Here is a 12,127-nt window from a genome sequence, read left to right as displayed (position 1 = left end):
TTAGACAAATAGACATAGTCCAAACAGTTCAAAACAGACTAGTGAACTGAACTTCCCCAAGAAAATCTTTAAGTCCTAACCTCCAAGGACTCACTATGTGACCTTGTTTCAAAACAGAGTTGCTATAGATGTACAGCAGTCCTTGGAAATGAATACACTTCGTATTTATGTTTTAAAAAAAGAACATTTCCGCCTTGTACTGTAAAAAAGTGAGTTCTAGAGAGATGGTAGAACTAAATGAAAAAGGTCAAATAATAAAACTTTTAGAAAACAACTCAAAAAATATCTTTGTGTCTTGCCATAGGTAAAGATTTAGAGAAACAGAAAGCAAGAAAGTATTGACCACAAAGGAAAAATAAGATAATTTGGATTATACTAAAATTAAGAGTAGCTTTATTAAATGACATCAACAGAATCAAAGGGAAGATACCCAGTGGAGGAGGAAACTGTAATACATGTCTGACAAATAACTACAAATCAATGAGGAACACAAGACACCCCAATAAGAAAGTGGCAAAGAGACAAGAAGACAAAGCAGGGAATATTCAATAAATACTTTTTAAAATCCAGTTTAATTATCAAAGAAAGCAAAATAAAATCACAATGGGTTACCAAGCTGTGCTGGCCAGACTGTCTAAATGAGCTGGACAAACACCCTGAAAGGCTGTGAGGGAATGGAGGCTGCAGACTTCTCCACGGCTGCTGGAGGTGCACTACTGAACGCTGGTGCACTGGAGATGTACTCAAAAGCTGAACGTATGAACTACACCTTTCCTTGGCCTAGCACCAGGAGTCCATCCTACAGAAATACCACATGCTTACCGAACTGAGGAACTACTGGTAACAGTTTCAAACTGGAAACAATTCAAAAAGTCTGCCTATCTCAGAGGTCTGGTCTGTTTATAGAAGACCAGGCATACAACAAGCTGAATGAACAAACTCTAGCTTTAACAGGGGCATGCTTTACTCATATAAAGTTTGTAATAGATAAAAACCAACCTTTGTTATTTATAAGCACATTACTAGCTAGGAGTTTCTAGGAGTTTCCTTTTTCCATTTGGCTATTGCTTACAATGCATGCTCATTTCGTGAAAAATTCATTATCAGTATACTCAACAACCTGTGCATTGTTTTACACAAAAATGTTATACTTCAATTAAAAGCGATTTCAGAAATCTTAGGGTTACTGTAAGAAAGTCAGAAACAAAACTCCTGTAAGCACTGAAAGCAAAGAAGCACTGCAATTTAATTTTTCAGCAAGACAATTTAAAACTTTACCGTACTAAGAGCGTAAAAGTGCCATTTCATTAAACTGCAGTTTTTATTCACTTAAGATGATTGTCCTGACGAAGCCATTTTATTATTATATGTTAGGACGGCATGAAGCACACAGTTTCAGAGTACAGTAACATGCATTATTTCAATTTTGCCTTATTGAGTTCTAAGTAAAAATTTGGGTAGTCAAGGCCAACCTCATATACATCAAAACTATTTTCTTAGAACCCTGGTTTATAACCTGGAACATTCTAGATGGGAAATTCTTGGGGGAAAGGAGTTTTCTTCCTTAGTTCATAGAAGATACTCAGTATTTCCTTCTAGAGTCCTTGCATGAGACCATCTCATTCCTGTCTCTGTAGACTTGTGGACAGGTGGATAATTTCTAAGAGACACTCTGAAATACTGAAAGTAACTCTGAGAACACTTATCTGTCTTTGAATTTCCAGGCTCTTTAGACGCTCACTCTGGAACATACACGTATATACAGTCCTGGCTGACCTCAGATGAACCAGCATTACAGGGTGCATCACAGGGTAGGAGATTTGGTTCTTTGGTTTTAAGGGCAGTCTCATCTTCATCTTCTGGTCAGAGTCAGCCTATTATCATTACACACATGCCCAACACAAGTGTCCAAACAATCACTAGTATATAGGGCTGGCCAGACTGGCCTTCGCAAACAGCTTTGTTTCCTGGCCTCTCTGGAGAAAAGGTTGCCTTGTGCAATCAAGCTAGTGCCCAGAGAGTAAAGGCCACCTGCACAGGAAGTGAGAGACAGACACATCACAATAGGCACACACCATGGCCCACATTCTGTGCTGTGAGAAAACTGAGCAGACTGGAGGATGCGGGATTCCTGAGGAGGAAACATTACTTAGCTAACCCTCATCCTGAGAGGAAAGCCTGAGGGCCGGGTCCTGTAGTTGCTTTAGTCTCTGTATTGAAATCTGTGCTTTCCTTTGGTCATTCCATTTCCCTGAATATTAGCTTCCCAAAGAATATGACTTCTCACACTCATGCTCTGCTGTTCTTGTAAAGATTTAGCAACGCTAGGCCTACCTGTAACTTCACCAATTGCTGGAGGATGAGACCGTGGGTCCTTTAACCCCTCTCACCCTCACTCCCAAGTCCCTGGCTTGAGTTCTTTCTAGTAAGAGAATAAATTCTTTATCATGAGTATCTCAAGGGATTCTGTCTTCTGAAAATGAAGATAAATATCAGGAGTCATATATAATAGTTAGGAATTTATATGAACACAGGAAAATCACCACCCAGGCCAGTTCCTTTAAGAATCTTTTTAGCTGAAGGACTGAATTCTGCCACCAATGGAAGGGAGTCACAAGCTGTAGTATGTAGGAAGATCAGATCTGCAGCCTGCTTTTGTATGACTGGTAAGTTAGGAACAGGTTTTGAGCTGGGTGTAGTGGAACATGCCTTTAAACCCAGCACTTGGAAGGCAGAGGCAGGTGAGGTGAGTTCCAAGGCAGCTTTGTAATGGTTGGAAAAAAAAAAAAATCAAAGAATATTTTTGACACAAGGACATTATATGAAATTCTAATTCTGTGTCCATAGATGAATCTTACTGGCACTCAGCCATACCCATTTGTTTGTGTTTTGTCTGGGGCTGCTTGCAAATGACAATAACAGAATTGTCTCAATAGAGTTCGTATGGTCCACAAAGATGAAAATATTCATGGTCTAGCCCTTTACAGAAAATGTGTGCCAGTCCTGAGCTAAAGTAATTGCTGGGTTTGCACAACGTTGTCCACACTCCCTCAGGGTTCTATGCCCCTGTAACAAGTCAAAGGCAAATCCTAAAGTCATTGTGAAGTTCCCCATAATTAGGCAAACCAACACAGCCCACTAGAGTGTTGTCTTTCAATCTGTGGACAGTGGGTCACAAAATTCAACAGTTATATCTATCAGGTTCTTTAATTAAGTAAAAGACAAAATTTTCAAGGGCATTGTTATGGACTGAATTATGCTCCAACCCCATACTCATATATTGAAGCCTTAACCCCTAGTACACATCAATATGTGACTATATTTGGAGATAAGGTCTTTAAAAAGAAAATGAAGTTAAAATGAGGTTAAAAAAAGTGGGTTCTAATCCAATAATCTAATAATCCTTATTATAGAAATAAGTCTCCAGAACTGTGAGGAAATAAATTTCTATTGTTTATGTTTCCCAGTCTATAGTACTGTTATGGCAACCCTAGCAAACCAACATTGTTACATATATAGTGCTATTTTGAGGAAAAATGTTTTTCAGTCATAAATGTGTATAATAGTCCTATAATAGAAGAGTATTAAATTCTGTGTGTCACACCAAAAAAAATTGGACAATGCCTCATTAGAAGGAGAGACATACATACGTGTAGCAAAATCATCAACATTGGTCAAAGGAGGGAGAAAGAGCACTTACTGAAGACAAGGCACTTCCATACATAGCACACATAATCTCAGTAAGTCCTCACAGTAATTTTATGTGACAAACCACATTTCATACCTTCAATGACAAACTACAGAGAACAAGTCAGGTGTATCTGACTCTAAAGCTTATGTATTACTTTTCATCATGAATCAATGAATGTCTATATCCCTGAGACAGGTCATAGCCGAAGCTTCCAAATAGGTTGTCACTGACAGTAAATAAGAGAAAACATTCTATTTACTGAGTATTTATTAGGTGCCAGGTTCTGTGTGGGGCTTCACTTTATCCTATCAGTAACTCAAAAGTTTATACTCTATCACTGTTTTGCAGCTGAAGAATGGAATCTGGAAGAAATTAAGTTGCCCAGGATTCCAAAGCCAAAAGTCGCACACTCAGAACTTGAAGCCTCACAGATCTGGCATTTGAGCTGAGCCCTTGACGGCCACAAATTCTCCTTCGACCTGACTGTATGTATTGCCATTTAAGGATGTAACTGCTGGGTTCAGAAACCCTACTGAAGGAAAAAGAAAAAGCATGTTTTTATACATACATCCAGTAAGTACTGATCGAGCATCAGGCCTTAGTCAGAGAGTTAGGGATAAAAGAGTGAAGAAAACAGATAGAAATTTTGCTACCATGGTGACCATATGGGTAAGAAAAATCTTTAGTAATATATCATGTAAGTTAAAATCATATGGGGGGGGGTGGAGAGATGGGTCAGTGGTTCAGAGCACTGGCTGCTCTTGCAGAGGACCAAGGCTCACATCCCAGTGATGGCTAACAACTGTCTGTAACACCAGCTCCAGGGGAATTTGTTGCTCCCTTCTGACTTCTGAGGGTACCTGCATGCAGGTGGTGCACGTACATACATGAAGGCAAAATACACACATTAGATAATAAAAGTTAATTTTAGCCAGGTATGGTGGTGCACACCTTTAATCCCAGCACTGGGGAGGCAGATGCAGGTGGATCTCTGGGAGTTCAAGGCCAATCTGGTCTACATAGTGAGTTCCAGGATAGCTGGGGCTACAGGGAGACCCTGTTTCAAAAAGACAAAAAAAAACAAAAAAAAAAAAAAAAAAAGAAAATTTTAAAAATTAAAAAAATCTTTCTAAGATGAGTCAAACTAGCTCACTATGATTTGATAATGAAAATACATGAAAACCTGAGAAACTGAAAAAAAATTAAGAAAAATCACGTATAGGTAAGGTTAGTGACAAGTAAAATTCATGTGCATCAAAGACACAAGCCTGTGAAATGGCAAAAGTTATAGAAAATGGATGAAGGCAGACAAAAAATTTTTGGTAAATGAATTAGTTTTTGTGGTGCTGAGAATTGATCCTAGGGCCCCAAGTATGCCAGACGAGCACTCTATCACTGAGCTATATCCCTACTTGTTTTTACTTTTTATTCTGAGAGTTTTGCTAAGTTACCCAGGGTAGGCAGAATATCAATTTCTAAAGTATTTTTATAAGTTTTCTTTATAATTTTTACTTGAGATTTAAATAAATAAATTTAAATAAAATTTTAATTTTGTTAAAAAATTTGACACAAGAATTTTAAGATTCATATAAAATCATAATTAGGATTTAGATTTAAACTTTTACTTTATTTATTCAAGCCTATTAATCCTTTCCTGCAGAAATAACCAGAGAAGCAAACACTTTGGTGCCAGAATGTTTACAGTGGTGTTATTATAATATTAAGTATAAGAATATTTAACTGCATAATAATCAGATAGTGAATGGCTAGATAAATCAGTCTGTTCACATAATGGAAACCATCACAGTTCTTTAATCATACTAGAAAATTATCATAATATTAAATGAAAGAAGATCTAAACATACACACGAGAAATAAATATATCTTAACATTGTTATCTCAGTGTTGGTGTGATGAAATTTTTAATCTTTTGCTTTGTAGTTCACCACCTTTTCTACATTGAACTTTACAGTCAAGGCAAAATTAAAATCTTATTATAGAAATTTACATCAAAGGGAGGGCATGCCTATCCTATACACCTCTGCTTCTGCTGTTTATCTGAGACTTGCTCAGGACCTTGGCCAACTGAGGCCTCTAACAACACTACCATAGGTGGAAAATTCTAATAATGTCATTTAAATATTTTATTACATTTATATATTTAGTGTATATGTGTGAGTGTGGATGTGTGTGCCACAGTTTGTGTGTGTGTGTGTGTGTGTGTGTGTGTAAGAGAGAACAACTTGTAGGAGTTGGTTCTCTCCTTCTACCATGTGGGTTCAGGTATCAGAATCAGAATGTCAGGCTTGGTGGCAAGTATCTTTACCCATCCACCCTAATAATGTATTTTTAAATACATTTTTCTAAATTCACTTGCATAGAGGTGTCAAAATAGATTCATCAGTGGTCAAGGACATCACCAGGATGAGAGAAATAATTACAATGAATTCTTTGGCTATGACAACACATGTACTTAGCAAATATATATAAAGTGCCTGTCATGCTCCAAGCATCCTGTTAGGTACCAGAGGGTCAAATTAGGTCTCTGGGAACAAATGAGCCACAGGGCTGACATTGGCCCTTTGTGCCCAACCTCAGCAGGATGCAGCGGAAGGCAAGGATGGGCAGCAATCCTCAAGAGGCTCTGACCCAGCCTGGATGTGTGGCTCCAGAAAGGCTGGCTTCAATTCTCTGGCTCCAGCTACCTCATTTGTAAAACAAGGATAATCCTGACCCAGTTTGAAGCACTGTGGTGAAGAATAAGTGTAAAGTATTCCAGGCTTGTTTCTATCTTTCCAGTGCCAGATGGAGTCTACATGTTAATGGGCAATGTTCCTTCCTTCCTTGGGAAATTTATATTTATTCTTTAAGAAAAACTAAAGGGCTGGAAATGAGGCTCTCTAATTAAAGGGATGTTTCACATTTTTTTTCTTTCAGATACTCAGATCGGCAATTATAAAAATGAATACTCATTTTCCAAACCCCAGACAAAAAAGTAAAGGGACTTCAAAGTTGTGGGAAAGTTCAGTCACATTCCAAGGGCAAAGCGAGGTGAGATGCAGTCAGTCAGGGAATGAATGCAATTGTGATCAATATTTTGGAAATCTGTGAAAGGGATCCATAGCTTTCCCTTTCCACCTTTTAGGGAGTTGGCCATTTATTTTTAAAGCAAAATTTAAACATTGTTTTTTTACAAAGTTAACATTTCTAAGAAAAAACTAAGAGACACTGATAAGTTACCAACCATTTTGCTCAAGTGTAAACAACCAAACAGCTCCTGTTGCTCCCCAAGCTGAGCTGACTTTCCAAGCAGTGGGAACATTTGCATCAATCAATCCCAGTTACAAACGGGGTCAAGGAGAAAAGCTGGGAAGGGTGTGATAGGGAGGACATGGGGACCTATCTGTGAGGGTCTGTCAGGGAAATATAAGGTGGGTAACTGATCAAATGCACACAGCCTGAGGAAAGGCCACACTAACCCCTAGGGCTTACATTTGATGCAGAAACTCAGAAGTTACCAAGTACGTGTTTTATAACATGCTCTGATTCTTTTTGGTACTTCTGCTACAGTAAGAATTGATCATTGGAACGTTTGGACAGCTCCACAGATACCTAGGCTAGAACTACTCTCCTCCAGCTCTTAGCTTCATAGTGGTACATGCATAACCACCCAGGTAAGGCTAAGCATGAAGGGCTTAGGTGAACGAACACCTCTACTTTATCATCTTTCGGGGGACAGTGAGTATGGTCCTGACCCTGCTGTGCCTTTGCCTCCTCCACCCACTGCACCCTTGTGTTTCTGAGTCTCTTGAATTGCAGCTCCCTGTGCAAATGAGCAGGAGCAGCAGCCACAGGCAGGATGGGCAGGGCTTGCAACCTGTACCCATGGCAACCGTCAAGCCCTATTCTGAAGGACAGGATGAGAATGCTAGGATAAATTCAGTAACTGCTCCACTTTTTAAAAGGGAGTTGTAAAAATTATCTTTAAAATGCTTGCTGATGCCCTGTGGGTATGAGTCACTTTGTGAAGCAGGATCAAAATGGATCCTCTATTATGGGTTTCTGCTGGCTCTTTGATTCTGAACAACTTTATTAATGTTAATAGGAGTTATGCACACATCAATGAGAGAATAAATTCCTTGGGTTTAGGGAAGCTTCAATTAGTGATCTGTATTAAGCAATGTAAAATGCTTTTTAATTTTCTCTCAAGTAATGAGACACCACCCCAGAAGGGTTGAAAATGAGGGACAGGTCTTAGTGCAGGGCAGGAAAGACAGGGGGGGATGGGAACAGGCACTCCATCCAGTTGGGCTCTACACCTAGGTCCTCCACATCATCTATGAGAGTGCAACAGGAGGCACAGACACAACTTGCCCAGGGGATAATACATGTGATGAAGGGATGAGAAAAATATGCACAAAAATTTTGAGGTTGCTGCAGAAGGGATTTACTATGATCTAAAACAGTACTGACCTCAGCCGGGTTTCCCAAATCTGTTACTACATCGTTTCATTTTTTTTTTTTAAAGCATAAGTTAATACTATTTACTGACTTCCAAAAATACCAAGACAGAAATGGGAATTTAAATCGCAAGGATGATGCAGCAGAAATCCTAATGAGCAGATTATTTTGCAGTGGCATAAAGCCCTGCTGGCATTTCTGGAAACCCAGCTTTTAACAGTACCCTGCTCAGGCCCGAGGGTCTCTCTCAACTCCTCTCATGGTGAATTCATTGTCAGATTACTGAGCATTCTAAGGACAATGGGTTAGAATGCTGTGGGGGCTGCAGCAGAGAGCAGCCTAAATGACGAAGCCTAATTTCTGTGACTTGAAAAGAGAACTGATAAAAATTTTAATTTAACAATTTTCTCCATAGTTTTTACTGTTCCACACTTAATTACTTCATACTTCCTTTCATTTTACCCTTATGTTTCACAGACAGCAAAAAGGCCTTAGCCAGAAAATAACAAGATCCCCAACATAAAGGGTCAGATGCATGTTGACAGATGTGAGGACATGTCTGTGCACAGCTTCTGAGAGAGATCTGGAAACCTGGGCTGTACTATAGGAGGATTGGCAGCACCTCCCTTATCAATGGGGCAAAATCTTGAGCATCTGGCTTACTGGTGACTTGACAGAGTGCAGAACATTTTAGGTTCAAAGTGTCCTGCAATTAGATATCTTAATGCAAATGGTTTCCACCACAATCAATGTAAGGCTCCATACACTGTGCACATCTTGTGTTGGACTAGATGGCTTTTCAAGGGAGTCTCTATTGTCTTCTGTAATACTTGTCTTGTCACTCCAGAGCAGAACAAATGATAATTCTTATGACATGTAGTTTAACTGAACAAATGTTTATAGTGAGAGAAACTTGTTGGCTGAGGAAATGTTTGAGTGATACTTGAACACCAAGAATTTAATAGAACTTCCACACCAGCTACATAGATGTGTCTGGGAAAACACAATTTACTCTGAATTATCAGTAAGTTGGTGGGGTGTCTCCAGTGGTCCCAAATAAACTAGAAAAATGTGAGCCAATTACAAAGGCAGTAAGTACACCTGTGGTGCTGAGGATGGAAAACGCAGCCTGGTTTGTGAACTGCTTCTGGATTTCTCCTTCTATTTGCTTCCACTGCTTCTAGAAATATGGAGAGTTCTGGAGATGGCCGTCCTGTAAGCAGATTTTGAGGAAAAGGCTTTGTCTGTGTTTCACACTACCATATGCTGGCATGAATTTGATGGATCCCAGGAGAAGATTGGGGTATAAATTCTGGGGAGGTGAAAATGAAACGAACAGTTGAGTATCAGGCACTATCTCGAGATTCAAAATGCTTACAGTGCACTTGGCAGACAAACTCTACAGACTAATGTCAGCTAATGAGGCAATACTGAACCACTGCTTACCAAGATGGACTTGGTGGCTGGCTTTGAATTAAGTGTGTAAAACTCCTAGGTTTCTCAATGATATATGCTTTCCTTGGCTAGAAAATAGCAAAATCTGGTAACAATAGGGTGCCTTTGCCTAATGTTTAACAGTATCACTCCTGAGATGACTGAATTCAGCTGAAGTTCCTCTAAGACAAGTGGAATGAAGCAGTTTTGCTGTTTATTCAGTTTTCTGGGGTAAAACTGTTCCTAGGATCTTCTATTTGCCTCAAAACATCCAGGCACCTGCCTCCTGCTACACTGTTCCAGGAGCTATACTGTTCCAGGAGGGCTGCTGTCTTGTTCTTATTTCAGGGATCATATTATTTGGCACCTGTAAAAGTATTAATTCAGGTCTGGTATGGTGGTGCATGCCTTTAATACCAGCACTCAGGAGCCAGAGCTGGGTGGATCTCTAAGTTCAAGGTCAGTCTGGTCTGCATAGGAAGTCCCAGGCCAGCTGGGGCTACAGGGAGACCCTGTCTAAAAATAAAGTATTAATTCAATTATTTCAAATATTTGGGCTTCATTGAAAGTATTTGTAATTACAACTGTAAATTATAAAGTCTATTGGAAACTAGTCAGTTTCATTCATCATATCCTTGTTTTTTTTCATTTCACACTCTGCTTCATATTTTCCAATCTGTTAAGAGAAGCCAAATGCTGTTGGTCAGGAAAGGAAGCAGCCCACCATAGAATGTTTTGAGCCACTGACTCCTGGGGGTAGGTATGGAACAGACTACAGAGAGAAAGGGTAATAGAAGACCCTGAGCAATAGGGTGCCTTTGCCTAACGTTTAACAGTATCACTCCTGAGATTAAAAAAATTTAAAAAAAGAATCAACTTGCCAAGGATAATTTCATTTCTATAGCCACCAAGTGCAAATGTGGGATTCTCCCCCGCAATAATCCCCAGAAAGCAGATGCACACACAATTTCACCTTCCCAAAGAATACTACATTGACATTACATATTTCACTTTCCAAGGAAATATCACAAACTATCAAGTCTGGAGTGGGGCAAACCACATGAAAAGAGAACAAGGAAAACATCATCTTTCCCAAGAGTGACCTTCTCCCCTGTAAATAGTTTCCCACATGCTAAGCTACTGAGCAGATCCACAGCATGGACAGAGCTACTGGATTCTCTGAAATCTGCTAAAGTAAACTAGATACACTTTAAAAGCCCATCTCAAAAGACCAAAAAAAAAAAAAAACAAAAAAAACAAAAACAATTCACATAACAACCTGAAAGTAGAGAAAGGCCATATTAAGGCTTCACAAAAGACAAGGTACTGTCATACTTTAGGGCTCATCCACATCTCTTAGCATGAAACTCTGGGTCCCAGGAGGAATGGGGGCAGAAAGCGCTACCTGGAAGGAGCCACCTGCCTCTACTCTGCCCCCTTGAACTTTACTTTCTCCCCAACTGGTCTCTGGGAGCTCACCTGGAATGACTGCTCTATTATTTTTCAGTCACAGACAGGAATAGGACATTGTACTGTAAAGCCACTGGATTTATTTTTTAAGCCAGAAGGAAGCAAACCTTAAAGTTTCTCTTTCGTTTTACTGAGTTATTTAGGTTTGGGAAACACACAGAACGTCCCATATTACACCCAATTTAACAAGTGGCATAACCTCAGCTTTCTGGTTCTCAGTCTTTGTTAATTGGTAATGAGGGGCCACCTAGGCAGTACTTACCACAAGGGCAACAAAAACCAGGGTCATGACCACAAGCGAGTCCTTCCTGTTGCATGAGAACCTGGGGGTTTAATAAGAATCTGCTGTGTTAGCACCACATACTAGAACTCGGCTAGGACTGAAGAAACCCTGACTCAATTCTATGCTGCCCTGGTCACTTTCCTTCTGACCTGGGCCATCACACTGCCCCATTAGTCCTTAGCCTCCTTATAAAACAAAGATGGTAGGTCAGGTGGCTCCAATTCTGCCAGGCCTCTTGGCCTTCCCCCTAACCCAGAGTTAACCTCCATGAGCCTCTGTAAACCTGCATTCATTTGCTCCAAGGACATCTCAGAGAGGAGACTTCTGGGGCCTCACCTCAACTTGATGGCCCTTTCCGAGACAAACACTAGATGCAAGCCAGAAGTTTGGTTCCACAGTACATCCTCCATGAATGGTCAAGGGCTTAAAACAGCAACAATTTTTTTTTTTAAATTAACCAATCAAGCCTCTCAACCACAAGCTCTCTCAGTCTGGGCTTTCCATCACTAAAGATCTCAGAGAACTTCCCAAATGTCAGGTGCACAGCCAAGTATAAATGCCACCAAATAAAATTCAGGACATCATACAGAACTTGAATTCAGACAATTTGGGACACACCTATTGCTTCATGTTAGTAGATGTGAAAAACATTACCACTGAAATCTACCTGATGAATTTATATCCATGCTCAGGTGCCAAGGATCTCAGAAAGCAACTGACTGTGACTAGTAATAATCAGATATACAGAGATTAGAGGTGCATGTGCAAACATTTAGGTGTTATTTGCA

General features: G+C 39.8%; 1 protein-coding gene and 1 non-coding gene across 2 annotated transcripts in view; one reads left to right on the top strand and one right to left on the bottom strand.

Annotated features, from left to right (window-relative positions):
• Window positions 1-12,127, bottom strand: part of Fyn (FYN proto-oncogene, Src family tyrosine kinase) — a gene marked incomplete in the record, with an annotated part of 221,391 nt that overhangs the window by 133,954 nt on the left and 75,310 nt on the right.
• On the top strand, window positions 4,818-4,883 carry LOC115067586. Its single transcript, XR_003846974.1, has one exon. It is a non-coding gene; the product is annotated as a small nucleolar RNA SNORD29 (small nucleolar RNA).

This window comes from Nannospalax galili, unplaced genomic scaffold (genome assembly GCF_000622305.1).
Source record: "Nannospalax galili isolate Female #2095 unplaced genomic scaffold, S.galili_v1.0 scaffold646, whole genome shotgun sequence".
Classification (NCBI taxonomy): Eukaryota; Metazoa; Chordata; class Mammalia; order Rodentia; family Spalacidae; genus Nannospalax; species Nannospalax galili.
Note: the sequence above shows the minus strand (reverse complement) of the source record. Positions and strands in the feature narration are given on the sequence as shown.